General features: G+C 35.5%; 1 non-coding gene across 1 annotated transcript; it reads right to left on the bottom strand.

Moving 5' to 3' along the window:
- Positions 1–14,715: 14,715 nt before the first annotated feature.
- On the bottom strand, positions 14,716–14,822 carry LOC132518884 (U6 spliceosomal RNA). The gene has a single exon (XR_009540009.1). It is a non-coding gene; the product is annotated as a U6 spliceosomal RNA (small nuclear RNA).
- Between the last annotated feature and the right edge of the window lie 665 nt (positions 14,823–15,487).

A 15,487-nucleotide genomic window follows, 5' to 3' on the forward strand; every position in this document is an offset into this window, starting at 1 on the left:
ACACTCATTCCCCTTTAAATGCTCTGATAATTTGGGGGAATCTGAGAGGCAATGGGAAATTGTTGCTCTATTCACAGAAAGACTCTTGGGAAGTCAGCAAGCCTCCAAAAATAAATGGATGGGGGAGGTGTGTGAATGTAGCTAGGACCTCAGACAATCTCTCAGTTCCCAGTTCCCTAAGGCCCAGTATGGCATGAAGATATGTAGTAGGATTCCCTCTAAAATTGTCAAGAAAGAAACTGAGAGAGCACTGAGGTTGAAAATAAGGAACAATTCACTCTCATCTTGCATGCCCTATTGAGAGAAGACCCTATGGGAATGAAGATGCCTCAGTGGATTACATCATCGATTGATGATGTCTCCAAAGACCAGATAATGTCTAATGCCTTGAGACTATACAATCTCTTAAGGACTTAGAAACAAACTTGGGGAAAGAAGGAAGTCTTGAAGGCAGTTGTCTGCTATCAAAATTTTAGAAATTAGATATAGTTTTATTAATAGAAATTCCATTCAGTTATAGAAAGATATTGAATCATGCTTTTCTGGGTTAAGAGATCCAGCCACTACATAAACCCTATAAAAATATAAAATGTTATGTAACAAAGGTCTCAAATGGAAACAAAACTATATGCATCTTAAAATTCAGTCATGCTTGGAGGATTGGTAGAATGGGTACACAAGTGTCTCACTAGGATATGCTTGAGAGATGATGCCAGTAACAGCATAGTTTTGGAATTATTCAAATCTTTTCCTATGAAAAAAATTTCCCACAAGCATCCTCTAAAATCAAAGCTAAGTAACAAGATAGTCCCATAAACTCTAAAATACAAGTGGGTAGCAACTAACGTCAATAGCTACAAGACCTGTGTGGTGTTAGTGGCTATGAAGGAGAAAGTAACAGGTTGTCTTATAAGCCTGAAAACTTGAAATACACAATATATTCTTATTGATAGCTCAACAAGGCCATCTGAGGATGCCAGCTAAAACTGGGAGGGATTTCAGAATACAAGAGGAGGTGAGTAAAAGATGTCCATGCGAAAGTTAAATGCTATGAATTCTAAAAGAACTAACCAGAAAAACCTAAGATAGGGGCATGTCAAAAGAACACAAGAGCTAATTTAAAGGGATTCTCACTGGCCAAAGATAGGATAAACTGAGAATAACTAAGGATAATGACTGCAGCAGAAGAAAATACATCAAATATGCTTAGATCCTTGATTTCATAATAATTCAAAAAACAAAATAATTAATTGGTCAGCTTTGGAGGATGTTAGAAAACTATTTATTTTGAGAAATGGTAAATAAAGGTAAAAATCAAACACTATCCCCTTCATATATGAACTGAACCACTGGGTGAACAACTGATGATGAAGTAAAATTTCACTTTATAGAATATTCTTGCAAATAAACAAAGAAAGAATGATACAGTGTTATCATTTTGCAACCCCATTCAATTACTAGAACCAGGCATTCAAAGTCAATGACTACTAATATCACTTAAAGAAAATTTCACGTTTTTGCCTCTAAATAAAGAACATACTACTACCTATGATATATTCTTGAAAACCAACAACAAAATCAATTGTGAAGAATCACTGGGAAAACAAGATTAGAACAATGACCAAACAGATGAAAAGTTAATCATGCAAACTACAGTCACAGGGATGTATTAATAATAACCATCTAATATATCCATCTTTGCTAGGTGTTTGCATCATCTTCATTTCTCAGGGGTTCTGTTTTAATCCAGGTCCTATAGAGCTCAAAGGGCAAGGCGAGTTTAAAAGCAACATTTTGTTTTGTACATTTAAGCCCAAACTAATGAGAATGAGAAAAATAATGGAAGCAAGTTAAAATAATTTAACTTGAAGGAATTTGTCATACAAGTTTACAGTTCTGGTCATTGATTCATCACAAGCCACAAGTACAAACAGCCAGTCATTCAGAATGTATGTTTGCTAGACACATGGGACTTGTTAAAGAGGTTTTTAGGAGAAATTTCTCCTTGCACTGGTCCATTGGAGAGATAAAAAGAGGAAATTTACCTACATATCTCCTTTTTATCTCTTGGTTCCCATTCAATGTTTACTTCATTGGAAACCAATACCTCCCCACATCTGGTTTGTGTTATCTAGCCCTTCACAGGTCTCTTAGGAAGCAGACATGACCTCAGGTCTAACAATGGAGGCATGACCCAATGTGGATGGGGTGATGACCATGAGAAAAAAAGAAAGAGACATTAAATGAAATCTGGGAAGATGTACAGTGTTTGTTCCTATCTAGATCCCAACTTTTGTCTCCTAAATAAATTAACATTTGTGTCTTGACTAATTTATTTAGCAAAAAAAAAAATATATAGATCCTGTACCATAGGTCCAAGCCCCTTTCCCTGTCTAGACTCTCCCTTTAGGTGAATACGCTCAACTTGATCATTTTAATTGGCTTCTAAATGTATATCCTCAGCCCACATCTCTTCCAGTATTTCAGACATGTCTAACTGCTCATTTGATGTCTTTACATTAAATGATTCCCCCAATAGCTCTCAAACTTATTAAGTTTAAAACGGACCTTTTGATTCTTTTTTTTTTTTTTTTTCTTCGGTACGCGGGCCTCTCACTGCTGTGGCCTCTCCTGTTGCAGAGCACAGGCTCCAGACGTGCAGGCTCAGCAGCCATGGCTCATGGGCCCAGCCGCTCTGTGGCATGTGGGATCTTCCCGGACCAGGGCATGAACCCGTGTCCCCTCATCGGCAGGCGGACTCTCAACCACTGCACCACCAGGGAAGCCCCTTTTGATTCATTTTGCTCTATCTTTTCTGCCACCATCCTGAAATACTGCAGTACATACTTAACAGGTTGCTCTGACCCTACACTAGCCCTATTCATTCATCTATTCTCAATATAGCCACCAGAGAATCTTTATTTTGAATATCAATTTCTTACTTGCAGCTCTCTGACAATGGTAAAAGCTACCACTGATTGATGTCTTATTTCATGCCAGGCAGACATCAATGTATTTTATATGATTATTTTGTTCAGTCTTCTTAACAAACATAAGGGCAGAAAATAGTATTACTACGCATGTTTTAAAGATGAAGAAACCAAAACAAGGGTATTAAGTAACTAGCCCACAGTTACAGAATTCGTACTTGGAAAAGTTGAGATTTAAGCCATGTTCTTAACCAGAATTCAATCTACCTCTCTAATGGTTTCCTATTGCTCTCAGAATTATACCTTCTTACCATGCCTTCAACACTGTGCATGATCCAGCTCCCGCCTCTCAAACTACAACTGACTGGGCTTCTTTCCCTAAGTTCTAGTCATACTTATCATTCTTCTGTTCTTTGAATGTATAAAGCTTTACCTGGTCAGATGCACTTGCCGTCATGTCCAGTTTCTATCCTTTTCCCAACTCAATTGAAAGAATGGCTAATTTTCATCTTCAAAACTCTCAGTTAATTTGTCTCTCCTTCATGGATGCTTTCTCCAACTAACTCAGGTACTCTTTCTCACATCATCCTGTTCACTTCCTTTATAGCACTCATGACAGGCTGAATACTATATTTACTTCATTATTTGTTTATTGAATGTATACTCCTTCAGCATGGAGATATTTTACATTTTTATCATTGTTGACCCCCTCAACATTATACAGTGCTTGATATTGTGGGACCTACTTAAATAAATATTGTTGAATTAATAATGATATAATTATAGCTTATAAGAAATAGAGAGGATAATAGTGATAGAATTATATCAAAAACCATCCCCCAAACTATATATATGTCTTTTCCACAAAAGTGTTCCTATATAACATGCTCTGGAAATCATCTGAATTTAATTAAGTTTCTGTAGTTAAGCACTTTACTACTGCTAAAGATTTCCTGAAAGGAAAATTTTGAGACAAATTATCATCTTACAGTGAATAGACATATTAAAGTATGGATATTAGTATATAATTTCCTCTATGAAGGGTTTGGTGAATCCATGAAATTGGATACTTAGAATTAAAAAAAGGTATATATCTTTGGGATTTCCCTGGCGGTCCAGTGGTTAAGACTCCACACTTCCACTGCAGGGGGCACAGGTTTGATCCCTGGTTGGGGAAATAAGATCCCACATGCTGTGTGGCACGGCCAATAAAATAAAATAAAATAGTAAATGTATATATCTTAAATTACAATATATGTTTATCTTATGCTGATTCTCCCAGATTTCTTTTATAATTGATACATTTCTAATTTTTCCCATATTCTAAGATTCTCATTTTCTAAAAGCATATTTGTACTCTTTTGAAATCTTATACTTGTATCTTATAAAATTAAAACAAAACAGGGTTTATCAATATTTGGCTAGGGTTTACCTTCAGAAGGGCATATTTAGAGTCTATTAGCGTATTTTATGAACTATGGATTAGAAAGACATTCATTTCCCTGACTATGGAAAAAGAGCAAATTTCTTTAAGGAAGACATGATTAAAACAGTTGCAATTCTTCTACCAGAATATTGTCTAGAAGTGTCATCCAAATTGTGCTAAAGAAATCAGTACGGGGCATTGAAAAAAAAAAAAGTCAATAAATATATGATAAATCACTCAAAGTCTATAAAGTAGGGAAAATACAAATAAATAGTAATTGAATTGTAGTTCAAAAGTAAATCAAGGAAATTCTGGGGAGATAATGATAATTGTGTCATAGTCCCTGAATCTCTCCCAATCCCAACACAAAAATAGGTATAACAATGAGATAGCCAAAAACCCATGGATAACATTTCTAATGAAACTTTGAATATCCATTAATATAAAAATACAAAGAGAAATTTGAGTGACACCAACAGTCATAAGAACTGCATGATTTCAGCATCTGTGTGGGATCAAGCAGAGGGAAGAAATAGGTCATCTAAAAATCTGAGAACAGAAAAAGCCTGGAAATAGTCAACAGATATTCACTAGAAAGCATGTAAGGTCAGATAATGAGAGAACAACAGCTGACACTGGGAGAGATTTGGCCCATTCCAACAGAAGAAATGCTCAAAAAATAAGATCACAGAACTCAGGAAAGTAAAAGGAATAAAAGAAAAAAATAATTATTTCAGAAGAAGACTGAACTAGAAGGAACACAAGAATATAAAATAACAGATTATGTCTTAATAAAAAGATTAAAAAATGAACAATTTTAAAAGCAAAGAAAATGACTCAAGAAAAAAATGAAACATCGAGTAGACAAAGAATATCTAACATACAGGTAATAGGAACCCCTGAAAAAGAAACCCATCTTTGGTTATAATTGAGCCTCTTCTCAGATAAATGTTGTGCTCTTCAGTATGTAGCTCCAGATCATAAAATTAAAAAAATATATATATTGGTCTTCCCTGGTGGCGCAGTGGTTGGGAGTCTGCCTGCTAATGCAGGGGACACAGGTTCGAGCCCTGGTCTGGGAGGATCCCACATGCCGCGGAGCGACTAGGCGCGTGAGCCACAACTACTGAGCCTGCGCGTCTGGAGCCTGTGCTCCGCAACAAGAGAGGCCACCATAGTGAGAGGCCCGCGTACTGCAATGAAGAGTGGCCCCCACTCGCCACAACTGGAGAAAGCCCTCGCACAGAAACGAAGACCCAACACAGCGAAAAACAAATAAATTAATTTAAAAAAAAATTAACTACGAAAAGAGCATATTATGTTTCTGAGATCATGATCCCCAGAAAAACCAACACCAAGGCACAGTGTAGTGACTTATAAAGACTTATGGTTAGCAGACATTTGGGCCTGTCCAAAACATCCGTAAGATGTTTGGTCCATAAGATATTTTTGGTGCATGCCAAAAGGTCCTTGATATTTGCAGGACCATTTGTTCCTGTCCAAAATGTCCATTAGACATTTGGTCCACACCAAGAGGTCCTTGATATTTGGTCATATTTGGTCCTGTCCAAAACATCCCTGGAGATGTTTGGTCCATGTTAAAAGGTCCTTGATATTAGGTCCTATCCAAAACCATTTAGCATGGACCAAATATGCTCATGAACATTTTGGATAGGACCAAATGTCCTGCAAGGTGACTTACAATGGAAAGAAGCTTAACTTATCATCAGGCTTTTTGACATTAATGCTATGCCAGAAGAAACAATGACTAAACCAATAGCAATGAGCAATCCTACTGCCCATATCTCATGACTTAAATATTCCAATGCAATTTTGCCCATCTTTATTTGTTAGATTTAAACCTCTATCTTTGATGATATTTGATTAATTGGTTACCACTTTCTATGTTTCAACATATGTGTATCTCATTTAATTTTAAAATATATCTTCTACAATTACTACAACACATTTTAGATAATTACCAAGTAGTTATCAGGTATATAACAATGATCAATCTCACTTTTTAAAATTTAAAATGGCTTCATACAAATTGTTAATAATTCTTGTCAATTTTGTGTGTTGCAAATATCTTCTCCCAGGTTTTTGCTTATTTTCATTCATCCCCCCATGGTGCCTTTCGATAAATATAATTCTAGATTTAGTATAGTATAATTTATAAGTATTTTCATTAATGTTTAAATGTTTTCTTTAAAAAAATATAGTGAAGTCAAGGAAAAAAGAAAATAAAAACAAACACAACATAAGAAAGAAGACTGACTAATAAAACAAGATTAAGATAAGAAAAAGTAACAGCAATATTTTTGAGAAATAAATCAAGAAAAATAAGCAGAATTATCTTTATAGAAACCATGTCAAAAAATACAGATGAAGGGAAAATCTGGATTTGATAGAGGACTTCAGACTTGTATAGTTTGCAAAAAAGCTCATGACAGTACATTTAAAAACAAAATCTGCAAGATTTTTTTCCTAAAATGTGTAGAAATTTGGAAATAAAATTTGTCATAACACAATTGATCACAATATTTTTAACTTAGAAATTCATTATATTTAATCATATTAATCACCTATATCTCAACATCTATACCTTAATTAGGAACAATTTAAAATCTTATTCCCCTAGGATTAATAAAAATAAGATATCCTTTAGTAAGCATCTATTACATGCTAAAAACTACACTTGAGCTTTACATGTTTAAGAAGAATTGGTTTGGACTGGTATTTACTCAGGGAAAATACAATGTTGACCTATAAAGAAACCTTACAAAAGATTTCTAAGCAGAGAAATAGAACAGAGAAGGTGAACAATTTCCCAAATTATGCTGAAGCAAATTTACACAAACTTTTTTACTTAAGAGATAAAATTAGGCTTTGACATCAAATATGCCAATATTCAGTTCACAACTTCACCCCTTACTAGTTGGATGGCTTTGATCAATTTACTCAGCTCTTCTGTGCTTCAGTTTTCTCTTATATGAATGAATATTTCCTCAAAAAATTATTGTGAGAAAAACATGATGTAATATATTTAAATACCTAGAAAATTAGAGTAACTAATTATATCTATTATTATCATTATTGTTAATATTAAATATATCATGAAATTCTAGTCTAAGAGCTCAAAGAAAAATCTATATGTATGTACTCTGCATTGTTTGGGATTTATTGCTTCTCTGCTGAGATGAAATTTCTTCTCCACTGAAAGGAATAATTTGAAATTAATGGTATTTACTTTCTCAAAGCAGTTAACTTTAGTTAGTGCTTGAAATACTCTGCATACTCCATTTTGGCTTTCAGTAAATAAACAAAATTAAAAAAAGAAATTGCCCTTTCTCTTAAGAAGTTTACAATATAATGGGAGGATAGCACCAGAATTAACACTAGGAATGAATTACAGAAAGTAGAAAAAATAATAAAATAAATCTACAAAAGCATACAAACATGTTACTTAAGCAAACTTAAGTAGTAACAATTCCTAAATAAAATTTTGAGAGAAATGAGGTGACTCAGGATTGAATGAGTCTTTTGTTGGAATGTTCATAAATTTCAGACTTGCTTAAGAGAAAACCTTTTCCTCCAGTAAGGCAGACACAGAAAGCAGGGAGGGAAGCCAAGTTACCCAGCCTGGTATAACTCACGTAAGATTTTGATATCCAGTTTTAGATCCAAAGGGCAGAGAATAAGATTCATTATGTAACCCAAAGGTAAAAATAAAATAACAAAGGAGAAAGACCTTTAAGGAGAGAAGGGAAGAGGAGTGGTGAAATATTAGGAAAGAAGCTGAAACTGGATGATATGCAAAAGGAGTTGGCCAAAGGAGAAGGTCTGTGACAGCCTCATAGGAGAGACTCTCCCTACTACCGAATAGCCAGGCACTAACTAATCCTCACATGGAGTGGATCTGGGGAGGAGGGCTTGGAAGACAGAAAACAGAGGTCTGGGAAGGACAGAGAAAATGAACTCAGAAGGAGGAAACACAACACAAATTCTAGCTAAATTATTAATCAGAGAATTTCAACCCAAAAAATACCTAGCCAGAAAAAGTAAATTTGAACTACACTGCTCCTTAAAAAAACAAAAACTTATTTCCCCAGTATACATCCAAATATAAAGCAGTTACAAGTATAAAGTGATACCCTATCTTCCTAAAACAAATTTTTGTTCAACTTTAACATATATATATTTAGGGTATAGATGAAACGGGTAAATATCTATTTTAATATATTTACATATACATATTTAACTTCGTATATGATAAAAATGAATTTCAAAATATTTGCCCATTTTCAAGTTAATGAAACAATTGTATGCAACTCTTCCTTATGCTCTTTCTGTATCACCGTCTTGCCAAAAAAAAAAAAAGCTGTATTTTCATTGGAATGGCATTGAATCTTAGAACTGTAGAGAAGAAATTTTCATATTTTTGGTATTTATACTTTTAATACATGAATATGGTAGTTCTATTGAGGTGTTTTTAATGTTTGCTAAAATTTTATAATTTTCTTGTGTTCGCCTAATTATTCCATACAATTTTTTTAACATCTTTATTGGAGTATAATTGCTTTACAATGGTGTGTTAGTTTCTGCTTTATAACAAAGTGAATCAGCTATACATATACATATATCCCCATATCTCTTCCCTCTTGCATCTCCCTCCCTCCCACCCTCCCTATCTCACCCCTCTAGGTGGTCACAAAGCACCAAGCTGATCTCCCTGTGCCATGCGGCTGCTTCCCACTAGCTACCTATTTTACATTTGGTAGTGTATATATGTCCATGCCACTCTCTCACTTTGTCACAGCTTACCCTTTCCCCTCCCCATAGCCTCAAGTCCATTCTCTAATAGGTCTGTGTCTTTATTCCCGTCTTACCCCTACATTCTTCATGACCTTTTTTTTTTTCTCCCTTAGATTCCATATATATGTGTTAGCATACGGTATTTGTTTTTCTCTTTCAGACTTACTTCACTCTGTATGACAGGCTCTAGGTCCATCCACCTCACTACAAATAACTCAATTTCGTTTCTTTTTATGGCTGAGTAATATTCCATTGTATATATGTGCCACATCTTCTTTATCCATTCATCCGATGATGGACACTTAGGTTGCTTCCGTATCCTGGCTATTGTAAACAGAGCTGCAATGAACATTTTGGCACATGACTCTTTTTGAATTATGGTTTTCTCAGGGTATATGCCAAGTAGTGGGATTGCTGGGTCGTATGGTAGTTCTATTTGTCATTTTTGAAGGAACCTCCATACTGTTTTCCATAGAGGCTGTATCAATTTACATTCCCACCAGCAGTGCAAGAGTGTTCCCTTTTCTCCACACCATCTCCAGCATTTATTGTTTCTAGATTATTTGATGATGGCCAGTCTGACTGGTGTGAGATGATATCTCATTGTAGTTTTGATTTGCATTTCTCTAATGATTAAAGATGTTGAGCATTCTTTCATGAGTTTGTTGGCAATCTGTATATCTTCTCTGGAGAAATGTCTATTTAGATCTTCTGCCCAATTTGGGATTGGGTTGTTCGGTTTTTTGTTACTGAGCTGCATGAGCTGCTTGTAAATTTTGGAGATTAATCCTTTGTCAGTTGCTTCATTTGCAAATATTTTCTCCCAATCTGAGGGTTGTCTTTTGGTCTTGTTTATGGTTTGCTTTGCTGTGCAAAAGCTTTTAAGTTTCATTAGGTCCCATTTGTTTATTGTTGTTTTTATTTCCATTTCTCTAGGAGGTGAGTCAAAAAGGATCTTGCTGTGATTTATGTCATAGAGTGTTCTGCCTATGTTTTCCTCTAAGACTTTGATAGTCTCTGTCCTTACATTTAGATCTTTAATCCATTTTGAGGTTATTTTTGTGTAAGGTGTTAGGGAGTGTTCTAATCTCATACTTTTACATGTAGCTGTCCAGTTTTCCCAGCACCACTTATTGAAGAGGCTGTCTTTTCTCCACTGTACATTCCTGCCTCCTTTATCAAAGATAAGGTGACTATATGTGCGTGGGTTTATCTCTGGGCTTGCTATCCCATTCCATTGGTCTATATTTCTGTTTTTGTGCCAGTACCATACTGTATTGATTACTGTAGCTTTGTAGTATAGTCTGAAGTCCGGGAGCCCAATTTGTCCAGCTCTGTTTTTTCTTTCTCAAGATTGCTTTGGCTATTCAGGGTCTTTTGTGTTTCCATAGAAATTGCGAAATTTTTTGTTCTAGTTCTGTGAAAAATGCCAGTGGTAGTTTGATAGGGATTGCATTGAATCTGTAGATTGCTTTGGGTAGTAGAGTCATTTTCACTATGTTGATTCTTCCAATCCAAGAACATGGTAGATCTCTCCATCTATTTGCATCACCTTTAATTTCTTTCATCTGTGTCTTATAATTTTCTGCATACAGGTCTTTTGTCTCCTTAGGTAGGTTTATTCCTAGATATTTTATTCTTTCTGTTGCAATGGTAAATGGGAGTGTTTTCTTAATTTCATTTTCAGATTTTTCATCATTAGTGTATAGGAATGCCAGTGATTTCTATGCATTAATTTTTTATCCTGCTACTTTACCAAATTCATTGAATAGCTCTAGTAGCTTTCTGGTAGCATCTTTGGGATTCTCTACGTATAGTATCATGTCATCTGCAAACAGTGACAGCTTACTTCTTCTTTTCTGATGTGGATTCCTTATATTTATTTTTCTTCTCTGATTGCTGTGGCTAAAACTTCCAAAACTATGTTGAATAAGAGTGGTGAGAGTGGGCAACCTTGTCTTGCTCCTCATCTTAGTGGAAATGCTTTCAGTTTTTCGCCATTGAGGATGATGTTGAATGTGGGTTTGTCATATATGGGCTTTATTATGTTGAGGAAAGTTCCCTCGATGCCTACTATCTGCAGGGTTTTTATCATAAATGGGTGTTGACTTTTGTCGAAAGCTTTCTCTGCATCCATTGAGATGATCAGATGGTTTTTCTCCTTCAATTTGTTAATATGGTGTATCACGTTGATTGATTTGCATATATTGAAGAATCCTTGCATTCCTGGAATAAACCCCACTTGATCATGGTGTATGATCCTTTTAATGTGCTGTTGGATTCTGTTTGCTAGTATTTAGTTGAGGATCTTTGCATCTATGTTCATCAGTGATATTGGCCTGTAGTTTTCTCTATGTGACATCTGTGTCTGGTTTTGGTATCAGGGTGATGGTGGCCTTGTAGAATGACTTTGAGAGTGTTGCTCCCTCTGCTATATTTTGGAAGCGTTTGAGAAGGACAGGTGTTAGCTCCTCTCTAAATGTTTGACAGAATTCTCCTGTGAAGCCATCTGGTCCTGGGCTTTTGTTTGTTGGAAGATTTTTAATCACAGTTTCTATTTCAGTGCTTGTGATTGGTCTGGTCATATTTTCTATTTCTTCCTGATTCAGTCTTGGCAGGTTGTGCATTTCTAAGAATTTGTCCATTTCTTCCAGGTTGTCCATTTTATTGGCATAGAGTTGCTTGTAGTAATCTCTCACGATCTTTTGTATTTCTGCAGTGTCAGTTGTTACTTCTTTTTCATTTCTAATTCTATTGATTTGAGTCTTCTCCCTTTTTTTCTTGATGAGTCTGGCTAATGGTTTATCAATTTTGTTTATCTTCTCAAAGAACCAGCTTTTAGTTTTATTGATCTTTGCTATCGTTTCCTTCATTACTTTTTCATTTATTTCTGATCTGATCTTTAGGATTTCTTTCCTTCTGCTAACTTCGGGGTTTTTTTGTTCTTCTTTCTCTAATTGCTTTAGGTGCAAAGTTAGGTTGTTTATTCGAGATGTTTCCTGTTTCTTAAGGTAGGATTGTATTGCTATAAACTTCCCTCTTAGAACTGCTTTTGCTGCATCCCATAGGTTTTGGGTCGTCGTGTCTCCATTGTCATTTGTTTCTAGGTATTTTTTGGTTTCCTCTTTGATTTTTTCAGTGATCACTTCGTTATTAAGTAGTGTATAGTTTAGCCTCCATGTGTTTGTAATTTTTACAGATTTTTCCTGTAATTGATATCTAGTCTCATAACGTTGTGCTTGGAAAACATACTTGATACAATTTCAATTTTCTTAAATTTACCCTGGCTTGACTTGTGACCCAAGATATGATCTATCCTGGAGAATGTTCCATGAGCACTTGAGAAAAATGTGTATTCTGTTGTTTTTGGATGGAATGTCCTATAAATATCAATTAAGTCCATCTTGTTTAACGTATCATTTAAAGCTTGCATTTCCTTTTTTATTTTCATTTTGGATGATCTGTCCATTGGTGAAAGTGGGGTGTTAAAGTCCCCTATTATGAATGTGTTACTGTCAATTTCCCCTTTTATGGCTGTTAGTATTTGCCTTATGTATTGAGGTGCTCCTAGGTTGGGTGCATAAATATTTACAATTGTTGTATCTTCTTCTTGGATCGATCCCTTGATCATTATGTAGAGTCCTTCTTTGTCTCTTCTAATAGTCTTTATTTTAAAGTCTATTTTGTCTGATATGAGAATTGCTACTCCAGCTTTCTTTTGGTTTCCATTTGCATGAAATATCTTTTTCCATCCTCTCACTTTCAGTCTGTATGTGTCCCTAGGTCTGAAGTGGGTCTCTTGTAGACAGCATATATATGGGTCTTGTTTTTGTATCCATTCAGCCAATCTGTGTCTTTTGGTGGGAACATTTAGTCCATTTACATTTAAGGTAATTAGCGATACATGTGTTCCTATTCCCATTTTCTTAATTGTTTTGGGTTTGTTATTGTAGATCTTTTCCTTCTCTTGTGTTTCTTGCCTAGAGAAGTTCCTTTAGCATTTGTTGTAAAGCTGGTTTGGTGGTAATGAACTCTCTCAGCTTTTTTTCTGTAAAGGTTTTAATTTCTCCATCAAATCTAAATGAGACCCTTGCTGGGTAGAGTAATCTTTGTTGTAGGTTTTTCTCCTTCATCACTTTAAATATGTCCTGCCACTCCCTTCTGGCTTTCAGAGTTTCTGCTGAAAGATCAGCTGTTAACCTTATGGGGATTCCCTTGTGTGCTATTTGTTGTTTTTCCCTTGCTGCTTTTAATATGTTTTCTTTGTATTTAATTTTTGACAGTTTGATCAATATGTGTCTTGGAGTGTTTCTCCTTGGATTTATCCTGTTTGGGACTCTCTGTGGAGAGAGAGTCTTGGACTCTCTCTCAAATCCTGGACTTGATTAACTATTTCCTTTCCCATATTAGGGAAGTTTTCAACTATAATCTCTTCAAATATTTTCTCAGTCCGACCAGCAAGCTACAGTGATGGACACCCTATGCCAAAAAACTAGTAAGACAGGAACACAAACCCACCCATTAGCAGAGAGGCTGCCTAAAATCATAGTAAGTCCACAGACACCCCAAAACACACCATCAGACGTGGACCTGCCCACCAGAAAGACAAGATCCAGCCTCATCCACCAGAACACAGGCACTAGTCCCCTCCACCAGGAAGCCTACACAACCCACTGAACCAACCTTAGCCACTGGGGACAGACACCAAAAACAATGGGAACTATGAACTTGCAGCCTGCAAAAAGGAGACCTCAAACACAGTAAGATAAGCTAAGTGAGAAGACGGAAAAACACACAGCAGATGAAGGAGCAAGATAAAAACCCACCAGCCCTAACAAATGAAGAGGAAATAGGCAGTCTACCTGAAAAGAATTCAGAATAATGATAGTAAAGATGATCCAAAATCTTGGAAATAGAATAGACAAAATGCAAGAAACATTTAACAAGGACCTAGAAGAACTAAAGAGGAAACAAGCAACGATGAACAACACAATAAATGAAATTGAAAGTCCTCTAGAAGGGATCAATAGCAGAATAACTGAGGCAGAAGAACGGATAAGTGACCTGGAAGATTAAATAGTGGAAATAACTACCTCAGAGCAGAATAAAGAAAAAAGAATGAAAAGAACTGAGAACAGTCTCAGAGACCTCTGGGACAACATTAAATGCACCAACATTCGAATTATAGGGTCCCAGAAGAAGAAGAGAAAAAGAAAGGGACTGAGAAATTATTCGATACATTTTAAATGATATCTGATTTTCATTACATTTCATTTTTTAACTGTTACAATACAATTGATTTTTGAATACTGATTTTATATACAGAAAACTCAGTGGATCACCTGATTCATACTGATAATTCATGCTTATCTTCTTCTGCATTTGTAAGTAGATAGCAATTGCATTGCTTTGTATGTAGTCTTTTTAAAAAATTCATAAAAATGCTATTTGACTGCAGTTATGAGATCATCTCCCCTGGATAATTATTAAATCTATGTTAAATTTCTTTACTGCCTTTTTAAAACCATTTTTCTTTTCTTTTTTTTAAATATGAAACACTTCATGAATTTGCATGTCATCCTTGGGCAGGGGCCATGATAATCTTCTCTTTACCGTTCCAATTTTAGTATATATGCTGCAGAAGTGAACACATAAAACTATTTTTCTTATATTGATTTAAATCTAGCACTTATTAAGGTCATTTCAGATATATATTGGTCCCAAATTCACAAGGGCTGTAAATAAGCCACTTCCGCTCTCTAAAGAATAAGCTGGGGAAATCCAGAAATGAGTTCAACACCTGAGCCATTTCAAAAGCAGGTTGACATCTTGGCCTTGGGAATAAATGGAATCAGGGAGCACAGTCCTGTAAAGGTTCTATCTCTGTCTCCTCTGATCCCTTCTTCATGTGTGTCTCACACTGTTCACTCTCTCATGAGGATTCCTCTCCACTGTCCTCAAGGTAGAAAACAAAGCCACAACAGCTCAAAGGTGTTCATTTTTTTCATCGGCCACACATTAAGACATCTTACACTACAAATCCCAAGTCCAAATATTTTTCAGAAAAGTCACAGTAACCAAATTTGGACAGAAGGCTTAACCATGGACCAATCAAATGTGGCTAATAGACAGGTTACTGTGTTTGACTCAGTTTAAGATAAGTGTTTAACTTAGACCAATCAACTGTGGCTGGGCATCACACTGCAATGTAAGAGTTTTCTCTGCACTTTTCTAAATGCACAGATATTCCACAGGCCTGAACTACCACAATGAGCCTGAATAAGTTGCATACACATTTTTTTTAAGTTTATACCTT

This window comes from Lagenorhynchus albirostris, chromosome 3 (assembly GCF_949774975.1).
Source record: "Lagenorhynchus albirostris chromosome 3, mLagAlb1.1, whole genome shotgun sequence".
NCBI lineage: Eukaryota > Metazoa > Chordata > Mammalia > Artiodactyla > Delphinidae > Lagenorhynchus > Lagenorhynchus albirostris.